The sequence below is a fragment of the Pinus tabuliformis genome, chromosome 8 (assembly GCF_031772625.1).
Source record: "Pinus tabuliformis cultivar Carrire ecotype Pingquan chromosome 8, CPIR1, whole genome shotgun sequence".
NCBI lineage: Eukaryota > Viridiplantae > Streptophyta > Pinopsida > Pinales > Pinaceae > Pinus > Pinus tabuliformis.
This window is the reverse complement of record NC_142294.1, coordinates 99,067,805-99,082,079: the sequence shown is the minus strand read 5'-3', so window position 1 is coordinate 99,082,079 and position 14,275 is coordinate 99,067,805.

Genomic DNA, 14,275 nt, shown 5'->3' with positions numbered 1-14,275 from the left:
TGGGGGTAGCATCACTACCTGGGACCAAATGCAACATGCCTTCAATAGCAAGTACAATTACTCCTGTAGGTCCAAAGAAAACAAGGAAGAAATATTTAAGATGACTCTTGGACCTGATGAAGTTCTAGAGGACTATAAGGAGACGTTTCAACTTAGTCAAAGGGGGCTAATTCTACCCTTGATCCTGAGTCACTCAAGCTAGTTCTTCTTTGAAGGATCAGGGAGGATATGTTGGAAAACATCAACATGCTTTCTAGAGGAGATATCTATCAATTATCCTATGATGGCATCAAAACTATATTCAATAATCACTCTAAGGTTGTCAAGAAAAAGGGCATGGCTAGTCAAGGCTTGGTCAGTTCCTCTCCCTCCACAACATCCATCAAGAATGAGATAGGAAACATTTTGGAGGATTTCAAGAGTAAAATGGTGCATACCTTTGCATGCAAAATGGATACCATGCAAATCAAAAGAAAGCAGGAGGAAGAAGGGATGGATCTAGCTATTTTATACCCTAGATGCACTAAAAGACATCCTAGGAATGAATTCCCATTGAATGTCATAAAAGTCTACCTAGTATGTGAAGAAAATCATGCAACAGATAAACTCACCTCATTTCCAAGACTAAAATTTGTATACCAAGGGGTAGAATGTGGGTCAAAGCAACTTTTCTTCATTATTCAAAGAAGGCCTTAAGAACCTCATCCATATCAACATGGCATGCAAGGTGCAAATTACTCTTATTACAATCCAAATCAGAATCCACCTTTTCAATCTTGGTACTCTTCCACTCATCCATCATGGTCAACACCTCCTTCTTGGCCTTATGCTCCATATCCTCCTCAACCTATCAACCATCCTTTTCAGCCATATGCACGCCAATCTTCTCAATGGGGAAACCGATCACAAGGGTGGATGCCTCAAGTCAACCAACCTCCTTCTTTATTTCTTCCACCCCAACCTTAACCATATATCACTCATCCTACTCCACTTAAGCAACCTCAAATTCCTACTCAACCCAATCCAAACTAGAACAACAAGCAAACACAATAGGTCTACAATGGAAAGTCATCTTATCCTTCTTATCCTATGGAAATCTAGGAGATCTACCTTCGGTCTCAGAGATTTCTCCAGATAATCACCTACCTTCTCCACCTAAAGAGCTTTAAGAAGAGAAGGAAGAGAGTGCTCCTCAAGCCAATCCACCTCCCTTTCCTGAGAGGTTGATCCACCCTAGCTAGCACACCCCAGAATAGGTTGAGCTTTTGGGAGAATAGAAGAATTTGTGTATTAAGATACCCCTTCTCCAGGCCATTAAAGATGTTCCCATATATATTAATCTTATCAAGGAAAAATGTTTAAAAAAACACGGGAGAAGAAAAAGAAACACCCCCACCATCAATGTTTTTGGGAAACTATCTGATATGATGCTTGGGAGAGTGATCTTCCCAGAATATCTAGACCATGGAAGCTCAGTAATGGATGTGCACATTGATTGTATTATAGTCCCTAATACCCTGGTTGATCTTGGGTCTACAATCAACTTGATGACTAAGGAAACCATGCTAAAGTTAAATCTCCAAGGGGATTTGAGGAATATGACCACAGTGTTGTATGTTGCAGACAGATCCACAGTAGCTCCCAGGGGAATTGTTGAAGATGTTATGGTATCCATTGACTCTTGGGAGTATCCTACAGATTTCCTAGTTATCCAACCGAAAATCAAGTTTAATGGATATCCTCTAATCTTAGGAATACCTTGTTTGTCTGCTGTTGATTCCTACATTAGTTGTATGGATGGGAACATGACTATTAAGAATGGACATTTATCAAAACAACTGGTATTTATCCCCTTGGTTAGCCTTCTATTGAACATGACTTACCCTTGTGGTCAGAAGAGGAGGAAGAGGATGAATTGATTCACACAACCCCCTACCCAATCTTCACTCTAGCTATTGTTATAGGAGGGGGGGAACTAATGAAGATGACCTCATTAACTATTTCCTTCATAACCAACCTCCCACCTCCATACCAATTGATGATTTGATGAAAGAATCTGGGAGTAACCATTGAACTAACATATGCCATGTTGACTCAAGTCCAAAACATGTTAAGGTTGTAGAGTCTAGCCCATCTAGAACTTTAAATATCAACCCCTCTCTCTCGGCTAAACAGGAAGAACAATTGTGAAATGTGTTGAGGAAAAATATGGATTCTTTTGCTTGGGATTATACAGAAATTACATGTGTGCATCCCTCAATTTATACTCATCATATTTACATCAAGGAGGGATTAAAGCCTATGCACCAACCCTAGAGAAGGATGAACCCAACTCTTAACGACATTGTGAAAGAATAATTACAAAGGTTACTGGATGCAGGGTTCATATACTCCATTTATGTTATGCAACCAACTCACAAAATAGAAGAAAATGTAGATCAATGACTTCAAAATCAGCCTCTTCGAGGGGGAACCTCCTTTACATTACACAAATGAAAATGTTTTGGATGATACAAATGACAAGACCTCATTTCTATATATAGGAGTCTAAGGGGTCACAATGTAGTCAAAGATGACATAATAATAATAATGTAAGGGCACAACAATAACAATAGTGGGCTTCTTCCCAGATTCAGATGTATACAATGATTGACAAGATGGCAGAGGGACGGGTAGGAAAGTGGCACCGCCACAATGCCGCTCGTAAGCTTGCACAAATAACAGTTAATCCGTCTTATAGCCAGCATGATTGCCATTCAATGTGGCACTCAAACCAATTCAACAGTGCCGTCTCACCTCAGCTTTGCACCATGGAGGCCTCAGGTAATAATCTGCCCACCTCCTCTGTTTTAGCTCCTCTGCCTTTGAACTACAATTTCCCTCTGGATGCTGTGAAGCCTAGCATACACACTGCAACAGGAAGGTGTTGCAATCTCCTGTGCTGCATTGATTTTGGAATGAGCATCCATCACTCTCACAGCCTGCTTTGCAATTTCATTCTCACCTCCAAGCCCACTGAGCCTTCCGCCCCCAATCTCTACACAGAGCAGACCTCATTCAGGAAAGCCCCTCCTCCCCGAGGCATCATGTTGAGACTGCGCCAGAGAATGCGCAGCTGAAGAGGCAGCAGTAGAGGGAGACTGAAATGCTCCTTGCCTTCCCCGGTCTCTGATTCTTCTTCCCCTTCATCAACTCCCATCTCAGGCTAATATCCTGATATGCGCAGTGGTAGAAGCCGCACTCAAGTTGTTCGTCCCCTGTCCCCACATTCTCGTCCTTCTGCCTCAGCTTCCCCTTCCAGTTCACAACCAACTCCTCATTCAACCCAATTCACCTACCAAAGCACTCTGAATCGACCCATTATCAGGGCAACCATCACAATTCTGTTTCAGGAGGAGCCCTCCAGCGATGGAGGTCCTCCCACTCAAGCGATGAAGAACAGGGATACTACACAAGGCAATCCTTACACCGCAGAGCATATTTAGGCACGTCAAACCCAGGAAGACACGGGTCGGATGCAGGAAGATGAGGAGGACATCGACGAATACATATGTTTCATCGTCGAAGAGCAACCGACCGCAACAAATGACAATTAGCACTACACGCATCATCAGGCTCTAGGCTCCACGCGTCATCAGGTTCCACGCGTCATATGGTTCTAGGTTCCAGGTTTCATTTTGATTTTTTAAAGAGAACAATTAATTTTGAAAATGCTTTCATGCAAACATCGTCATATGCTTATATGCTGGTTTCCCCTGCGAGGGCAACAAACTTATTACGGTTTGGACTAGTTTCCCATCTCTGGGCAGTCCTCATTTTGTTTGTATTGCAATATGCCATGAACTCTGGCTAGGAACTATAGAGGCCAGAGCCTCCTTGTATTATTTTGTTAAAGTAATAGATTTTAGACTTACTTAGAAAAAAAAACAATAGTGGGCTTCTATGGGGCACAATAATAACAATATGGGGACAACATGGGCACAAAAATAACAATAAGGGGATACAATAACAATAATAATAAGGGAATACACTAGTATTATAGGGACCTAACTTGTCCCTCTCCTTCAGAAAAGTGTTGTCCTCAACGCTTGAGTAGTTTTGGATGCTTCTGTATAAAATGATCATCCTCCCATGTGGAATCTTCAGTGGATAAGTTCTTCCACTTGATGAGATACTATGAAATTGATCGATTTCGTAGTTGTTGAGTTCTTGTTTGTGTGACTGCTTTAGGCACCAATATGATTTTTCCTTCCTCATCAAGTTCTAGCACTATTGTTTGAACTGGGAGCTTGTCACCTATAACCTTCTTTAAGCATGAAACATGGAAAACTGGGTGCACTCGAGAAGTTGTAGGAAGCTCCAATTTGTATGCCATAGTACCAATCTTTTGCAACACCTTGTACGGACCATAATACTTTGGGGACAATTTATTATCCTTCTTAGCTTGCTTGAGGACCATTTTTTTGTATGGTTGTAGCGGTAGAAATACCCAATCACCTACATCAAAAATGATTTTGCTATGATGTGGATCTGCATATTGTTTCATTATATTATGCGCCAAAGTGACGTTATCCTGTAAGAGTTGGAGAAGTTGTTGTTAATGTTCGATGTGATCTTCCACTACTTTAAACTTAGAATTTTCTCTTAAATATGGTGTGATAGACAGAGGATGATATCCATAAAGTGCCATAAATGGGGTCATTTTTGTTGGAGTATGGAAGGAAGTCTTATGCCACCATTCAGCCAGAGGCAACCATTTGACCCATTGTATCTATTTATCAGATACAAAGCAACGAAGATATCCTTCCAAACATTTGTTCACTATCTCAGTTTTCCCATCAGATTGAGGATGATAAGATGAGCTATGAGCTTATTGAGTACCCAGACAAGAAAATAATTATGTCCAAAAATTTCCAATGAAAATGGGATCTTTGTCGCTTACAATAATCTTTGGGTTTCCATGTAGCTTTTGAATTGTTTCCATAAATGCAGTAGCAACTGTACTGGCTTTAAAGGGATGAGATAGTGTAGAAAAGTGTGCATACTTGGTAAGTCTATCAACTACCACCATGATGACAATATTTCCTTCGTATTTGGGTAAACCTGTGATACAATCCATTGAAACCTCCTCCCAACGTTGACTTGGAATGGATAAAAGTAATAATAGACCTGGGGTCTTAATTGTTTCAACTTTATTTTGTTGGCAAACCAAAGATTCCACCACAAACTTTTGAATATTAGATTTAAGTCCATCCCAAAAAAATTCCTTCTCAACCCTGCGGTAAGTTTTTAAAAATCTTGAGTGCCCTCCTGAGGGAGAGGTGTGCAATTCCATAAGAATATTTTGTTTGAGTTAGGAATTTTTACAGAGGTATAAGCGATCTTTGTACCATAACGGATAATTTTTCCAGCTAAATGTATCAGATGTACTGGGGTATTGTTGTAACCTTTGAATGAGTGCCCACACTTCTTTGTCATTCTTCCATTCATCTCTTGCTTCATTTAGCCAATATGGTTGGATAATAGAAATTGTGCAAAGAAATTCTTCCTCATCCTTTCTTGAGAGTGCATCTGCAACAATATTTTGCATCCCTTTTTGTAGATGATTTCAAAGTCATAACCCAACATCTTTGTGAAGATAATCTTTGTTCTAAAACTTATTTAAGGCTATCATTATTTTTTTTACCTTGAAGTGTCTTCCCATTAGGCAAGGTCACCATTTCTTAAGTGCATGTAGTATTGCCAACATTTCCTTCTCATAAATAGCTTTGTGTAAATACTTTCCTTTGATTGGACAACTTTCGAAAGAAACGGGTCTTTCTTCTTGCATTAAAACAACACTAATTCCATTTCCTGAGGCATCACATTCCACAATAAAGGTTTTTGTTAAGTCTGGTGTAGCTAAGACTGGTTCTTGGCACAATGCCTCTTTAAGATGTTCAAAGGATTTTGTTACTTCTCGAGTCCAAGAAAATGCATCTTTTTTCAATATTGTTGTTAGAGGTGCTACTATTCTGCCATAATTCTTAACAAACTTGTGATAATAGCATTCAACCAAAGAAATCCTCACAGATGCTTTATGGACGTGGGGATTTTCCATTCCTTAATGGATTTAATTTTTCTAGGGTCTACGTTAACATATTCATGAGATAAAATATGACCCAAATATTCCACCTCTTGTACTCCAAAGAAACATTTGGAGTTTTTTTCATATACTTGTTTCTCCTCCAATAGTTTGAGCACTCTATCAGCATGTTGAACATGATCCTTCCAAGACTGGTTGTAGATCAATATATCATCAAAAATTACTAACACAAATTTTCTAAGGGAAGGGTTTGAAAATGGAATTCATCAAACCTTGAAATGTAGAAGGTGCATTGGTAAGGCCAAAAGGCATGGCCAAAAATTCATAATGACCCTCATGAGTTCTAAATGTTGTTTTCAGAATGCCTTCAGTATTCATTCTGATTTGATGATATCCTAAATGAAGGTCCAACTTGGTGAAGTAAATTTCTCCATGCAATTCATCCAATAATTCATCAATGACAGGAATGGGAAATTTATCTTTAATAGTGAGGTTGTTGAGCTCCCTATATTCTGGACACATGCACCATGATCCATCCTTCTTGTGCACCAATACTATTGGAGTAGAGAAATAACTTTGATTAGGTTGAATTATACCAGCCTCTAGCATTTCTGCAACCATACGTTCAATTTCACTCTTTTGGGCATAGGGATATATGTAAGGCTTGATGTTTGGAGGAAAACTTCCTAGAATCAAATTAATGACATGATCATGATCACGAATAGGTGGGAGGCCTTTGGGGGTCTCAAATACCTTGGAATGATTGTCTAAGACTTTTTGGAGATCTAGAGAAATAGATGATTTCGACATGGGAACCTCTAGTGAATATAATTGTGCAATTACGCCACATTGTTCTTTCATTAGAATTTTTTTCATGCCATTAGAGATGATTATCTTTCCCTCTTTCCATGCGATACCCCTTACTTCAACTTCCTTTCCTTCTGATTTTTTTTTAAGAAAAGTTCTTGAAAATTAAAGGCTATCGTACCCAAATATTGTAGCCATTGGACTCCTAGTACAACATCATCACCACCCATTGGAATGTAAAGCATTGTACTATTCAAAACATATTCTCCCATGTATAGCTTGATATTATGGCACTTTCCAGGGAAATTTATGGTTCTTCCATTTGCAACCATCAATTGACACTCTGGTGCTGGATATAGGACAAAATTCAATTCCTGTGTTATCTTACAATGAATAAAATTATGGGTACTGCCCGAATCAATCAACACTATTACCTTTTTCTTCTTGATATGTCCTCCTATCTTGATAGTTTGAGGAGTGGTTATTCTAGTCAATGCATTACAAGATATGTTTGGATTCATTTCTTCTTTCTCTAGGCTTTGTTCCTGGTGTGTATCCTCTTCTTTAGATGTTTCTTGTTCCTTTTCTTCTTCCTCTTCACAGTCTATGTAAAATAATTTCTTCTCAGCACACTTATGACCTTTAGTGTATTTTCTATCACGACTACAACAAAGCCCTTTTTCTCTTTTTTCTTCCAATTGTTGTGGTGTCAACCTTGTAGGTTGTGGAAGGCTAGGAGGAACAACACTTCCATCTTTATAGTTGTGATTGGAAGGTTTCCTTGTTGCCATAATTTTTATTTCAATTTTTCTTTCCAACTTGAATGCCTTCTCCAATGAATTAGGTTCCCAAAGGCGAACTTCATGTTGGATGTTATCTTTTAATGTCGCTATGAAAACATCAATCCTATGCTCCTCTGGAATATCTTTTACCCTTAAATTCAATTTTTGGAAGTCCCAATGTGCTCCACCATTGAACCCTTTTGTTTGACATTTATCAATTGGCTAAAAGAGGTATTACATTTTTTTATCCTCATAATGTGCTATCAATCATTTCTTCCATAAAAATTGCCCAAGTGACAATGTTTTTATGAGATAAAATCCATCAATACCATACAAACTGATTGGGTTCCAAAAATAAAGTCACAATGCATACCTTTTGTTTTTCACATTATGGAGATTGAAATATTGCTCCCTCTGTAGTATCCATGTGATGAGATCCATGCCATCAAAATTCTTCATATCGATCTTTGGAACACGGTGGGTCTTCAATCTAACGTTAGAGTCTATGAAATCATGAATAACATTTCTTTTGTTCTCATAATGAGTTTCCTCTACTATCTTTTCACAATTAGGAAGCATTTCTTGTAGCAAATTTGCTAAAAATCCTTTCAAGCCTTCCATGTCTTTCTTAAAATATTCAATGTTTACTTCTAAACCATCTAGCTTATCTTCTACTACTTTTTGTGAGAGTGAAATTTGTTGCACTTGGTCTCGTAATTTTGATATATCATGTTGCATTTGTTCCTCTTCTTCATGAGTCATGCTATAGCTTTCAGGTTGCTTACTAGGTGTTTCCATTTTCTTTCTTCAGGGCATCAATTAATGATAATTATGCTTCACTATGTCCTTTGAATACCTTCAGACTAATTTTTCAAACCAAACCTATGGAAAATTTTAAAAAGACTATACATGGTTTTTGGCTTCGTTGGAGCTCAATATTGAAAACCCTAACTTCCTTGAATCATATCTTCGAAAATATAGCGATACAAGCATTGGAATTTGTATCCGAGGTTCATCATGATTTCATCTCAACTGGGTTTTAAGTTTAGCTTTTGAAACATCGTAGCAAAAACGTTATAGCGCAAATTCCACAATGACCTGTTTGAAGCAGTGAAACCCTAGAATCCAAAGCTCTGATACTAATTGTTATGAAACCAACTCACAAAATAGAAGAAAATATAGATCAATGACTTCAAAATCAGGCTCTTCGAGGGGGAAACCTCCTTTACATTACAAAAATGAACAATTCTTGGATGATACAAATGACAAGACCTCGTTTCTATATATAGGAGTCTAAGGGGTCACCATATAGTTAAAGGTGACATAACAATAATAATGTAAGGCAACAACAATAACAATAGTGGGATTCTATGGGGCAGAATAATAAAAATATGGGGACAACATGGGTACAACAATAACAATAAGAGGATATAATGAAAATAATAATAAGGGAATACACTAGTATTATGGGGACCTAACAATTTCAGATAGTGAGTGGGTGTCACCTCTTGTTATAGTTCCCAAGAAGAATGGGAAGTGGAGAATCTTTGTCGATTACCGGGAAATGAACAAGGCCATAGAGAAATACCATTTTCCTTTTCCCTTCATTGTCCAAGTCCTAGATGGCCTTGCAGGGAATAAATTCTTCTCCTTCCTAGATGGATTTAGTGGATACAACCAAATCTAGATCAGACCTAAAGACCAAGATAAGATCACATTTACATGTACTTGGGGTACATTTCCTTATAGAGTTCTTCCATTCAATCCATGTAATGCCCCTGCTACCTTCCAGAGGGCAGTTATGCGTATTTTTTCTGAACTTGTTCATGAATCTGTTGAAATATACATGGACGATTTCACTCCTTGTGGATGTGACTTCCATGAATCTCTCTCCGATGTTTTCAAGGTCTTGAAGTAATTCATTTAAATGAATCTCTCATTGAGCCCTGAGAAATGTGAATTCTTGATGAATGAAGGGATTTTCCTTCATCATTCCATATCCAAGGAAGGGATATAGGTTGACCCAAACAATATTGCCATCATCAAAAGGGTCCCCATCCCTCAAACCCAAAGAGATGTCGGGAGTTTCTTGGGATTAGATGGGTATTATAGGAGATTCATTAAATAATTTAGTAAAGTGGCTTAACCTTTGTTTGGATTACTGGCCAAGGATTCAACTTTTTGTTATAAAAACAATTGTTAAAAGGCCTTTGAAGTATTGAAAGAAAATTTGACCACTCCACCCATCCTCAAGGGTCCAAACTGGGCATTGCCTTTCCATATCTAATGCATCAGATAAAGTTGTGGGGGAAACCTTAGGACAAGTAGAAGACAAATTGCCTTATGTTATCTATTTCATTAGTAAGAATTTATCTAAAGTTGAGTTGAATTACACTTTGGTTGAAAAGGAACTCTTAGTTGTAGTACATTATTTAAACAAATTTAGGAACTATATCACTGGGTATCAAATTTTTTTCATACTGATCATGGAACAATTAAATATTTGATGAATGATCTTGTTGTAAATTCTAGGATAATTAGATGGTTGTTACTATTACAATAGTTTGATTTGACTATTATTGACAAACCAGGGAAATAAAATGTGGTTAAAGATTTGTTGTCTAGACTAACCTTGCCTACAGGTAATCAGGAGATGGTGGATGATCAACTCCCAGATGAACACCTCTTTTACATCTTGGTGCTTTCTCCTTGGTTTGTGCACATAGCCAACTAAATGGTTTCTAGGAGGTTCCCTCCTAATCTATCATCCATAGATAAAAGCAAGATTGTAACGAAAAAATCTACTTTCACTTGGATAGGGGACAATATTTTCAGGTTGGGACTAGATAAGATCTTGAGGAGATGTTTAAGAGAAGAAGAGGTCTTTGACATCCTCTCATCATGTCATGATGGACCTTGTGGGGATCATTTTTCTCCTAAAAGGACAATCTTTAAGGTTTTACAGGTTGGTTATTATTGGCCCACTTTACATCAAGATGAAAGGAGATACACCACTAAATGTGATCAGTGCCAAAGGATCAGAAAAACCACACCTAGTGATGAAATTCCCCTACAATCTAAAGTGGCCTTAGATCCATTTGACAAGTGGGGCATGGATTTCATTGGGCCAATTGATCCACCATCATGATAGAAGAGGTACATCATTGTGTGCACTGATTACTTGACAAAGTGGTTTGAGAAAAAGGTAGTCAAAGAAGAAACTGAGCAGAAAGTGGCTGATTTTTTAAGGTAAAAAATATTCTACAAGTTTGGGTATCCAAAGGAGGTAGTCACTGATCAAGGAGAATAATTCACATCAAATCTAATTGAATATCTTGTAAGGCAACACCATATCAAGCACAAAAACATCCACTACCTATCACCCTCAAGTAAATGGGAAAGTAGAGGTCACAAATAGAGCATTGGAGAGAATACTCACCAAATTTGTTAGCAGAGGTAGGAAACATTAGGCAGAAAGACTGGAAGAGGCCACTTGGGCCTACAACACGACTTTGAAAATCACCACTGGGTTCACTCCATATGACTTGGTTTATGGGAAGAAGGATTTTCTTTCTAGCGAGTTTGAATATAACACTTTGAGGATGGTAGGTCAGCTGGACTTATACTTCACTATAACACAAAAAGAAAGGATGCTCCAAATTAATGTCTTAGATGAGTTCATGATGCAAGCTCTCCCACACAATGAAGTCATACAACTACAAAGATTGGTATGGCATGACAAACATATAAGGGAAAAGAATTTTCAAGAAAGAGATTGGGCCCTGTTATATGATTCTAGGTTAAAATATTTCAAAGGGAATCTAATGACAAGATGGTTGGGTCCATACCTAGTAGAAAAGGATGAAGCTATATAGATGACCTCTATCCAAGGATGAATTTATCAGTTCAATTAGCAGAGAATTAAATGTGACTGGGAGTTTCTTAGCTTCCAATCCATATCATTCCTAGAAATTTGAAAAAAATAAAAAAATTTATAAAAAGGTCTGGAAGAAAACCTATATGAGGCATCTGAGGCCAACTCCAAGGTTAAAAACCTCTCTGAGGCATCCTAGGAGAAAAAAAAAAGAAAAAAAAAAGAAAAAAAAAGATCCCTAGTTGAAAACCTCCTCTAAGGAACCTAGGGTAGGAATTCAGGTTGAAAGCCTCCAAGAGGCAGCTTGCTAGTCTCAAAAAAAGAAAAAGGAAGAAGAGGAACACAAGGAAGAAGCTTAAACCATTCCTACTAACCTTTTTCTTATTTTGTAGTACTACACATAGTTGGAATATTTTGTGGCTACAGGACAAAACTTACAATCTCTCATCCATCCTTTCATTCATACACCACATATCCATACTCTCCAGTCATATAACCTTCTCTTTCCACCATCCAATCAACAAGAAGTTCGAATTTCACCTCCTCACTATGATGCTACAAAAAGGACCTGTATTTATATAGGAGGTCCTGTAATGTTGTAGGAGCCTGTGAAGTTACAAGAGGAGGATACAATGAGAAGAACAAGCACAAAAGGCCATGATGCCTATAGGAAATGATAAAGGGGGTCCTCCAATTATTTACTCATCCTTCATCCATCATCCATTCATTCCATTTCACCAGAACTTGCAAAAAATTTCCACTATGTCCTACCTCTAAAAAAACATAAAAGCCATCGTTTTCTATCTCTCCAATGTATGAACTACTTCCTCATGACTCTAACCCTATGCTCATGGCTTGTCATTATCTCCCTCAACACAATCATGAAAACTGAAGACTTCAAGGCAGGATCAAAAGACTGCTACAGGGAGAAAAATCCTCATATAGTATCCTATGCAGTCACCACAAAAATCCTTGATATCCTTTGTTTTCCACCCACAAAAATCATGATGGAGCCTTGTCTATAACTAGGAAGGGACACCTCATCCTCAGGAAGGAATCCCACCACCACCAGCAACTTGGACATCAGAGAGGCACTTGCACATACAACAAAGTCAATAGTCAAGGTATCATCAATTTATGAAGACATGCATAGGAAACAAGTAAAATAGTCAAATCCCTTGATCATGATGTTATATGGCGCAACTCCAACATGAAACTATATCTAGCAATTTGATCCATAGATAGGCTAAGATTTGACAACCCTCACCTATTCCCTATGCATAAAATGATTAAAATGTGTAATGGTCGAGAGAGGTTTTTTAATAGGCTAGAGGGGGCCAACGAACTTAGCCACCCTTAACTAGTAAACTTAAGTTTGGGTTAAGTCACCCATGAAACATGGATATGTAAAATCAAAGTGAGGTGGTGTCCACTAAGAGTGGGGTGATAATCATGAGGTGATCTGAATGGAAAATGGCATCAACCCATGGTATTCATCCACCCATGTTATTCATCCACCGTTGGACCCATGGTATTATAAGTGGCATACCCATGGTATTGTAAGTGACATCCACACATGGTATTCATTCACCCATGGTATTGTGACATCCACCAATGGTATTGTAAGTGATATCCACCCATGGTATTCATTCGCTCATGGAATTGACCCATGGTATTGTAACTGAAAAATACTATAAGTAACAAGTGTAATTGACCCATCCACCATTGGACCCATGGTATTGCGATGCGATCCAATTGCAAATTGCAAATCGCATCCCTGCTATTTTTTGTTTTGTTCCCTTGACGTGTTATCCGAAGTGATGTTGCGATGCGATCATATCGCTATCGCATAATCACGCCCGCGCCTGATTCCGCCATTACGTCTTTTTCCCTTTCGCCGATTGCGATATCGCGATGCGATCGCTATCGCAAATCACGTATTGCTCCCATATGTTAAACCCTCCGTCCTGTGTTCTTATGCCGATTGCAATTCCGCGATGCGATTTGACCACCATCGCAGATCACACCATTTGTCAAATAAATCTCAGCCGTCTGTTTCTTTAATCCAACGTCTTGTGTTCAAAGTTGCCCGATTTTTTGGACGCGCGAAGAAGTAGGTTGCGATTCAGCTACCTGCGCAATGAATTCTCAGCTACCGTAGTTAAAGAGTAGCATGGCTGAGGACGAGTAGGACAGCCTCGAGAAGTTCGCAGCATGGGACTCCATCTTGTTCAGATTGAATCAGATGACCGGAAATCAAAATTGTAAATGCGGTTGGTAGATGTAGGTAAAAACTTTTAATTTTATTTTTTTATTATTCACGGGAGTTGTATTTTGTTTTTACCGCACAAGTAAAACAAAGTGTTATGTTTTTTTTTAGTTAGTTGTCCATTTTGAGAAAAGAGTAGTATGCAACAGTGCATATAAAAAAAAAAACACACAGCAGTGTAAATGTAATTTTCTGTAAGTAATGCACAACAGTGCAGAGAAGGTTTTGTTTTGAAATGCACAGCAGTGTTGGTTTTATTTTCTGAAGAGACAGAGTAAAGTTAAAAACTGTATCTGAAGCAGTTCTGTTGGTGAAATCCCTCTGTTAGAGGAAGAATCTTCTGTAACAGAAATCTTTTAATGAACACAAGTTTTTTATGTGTGTGGGTAAAACCCTGTGTTCTGGAAACATTTTTTTGTTCCGCTGTGTTAAGATCCTGGAGAAATACAGAGCATTGT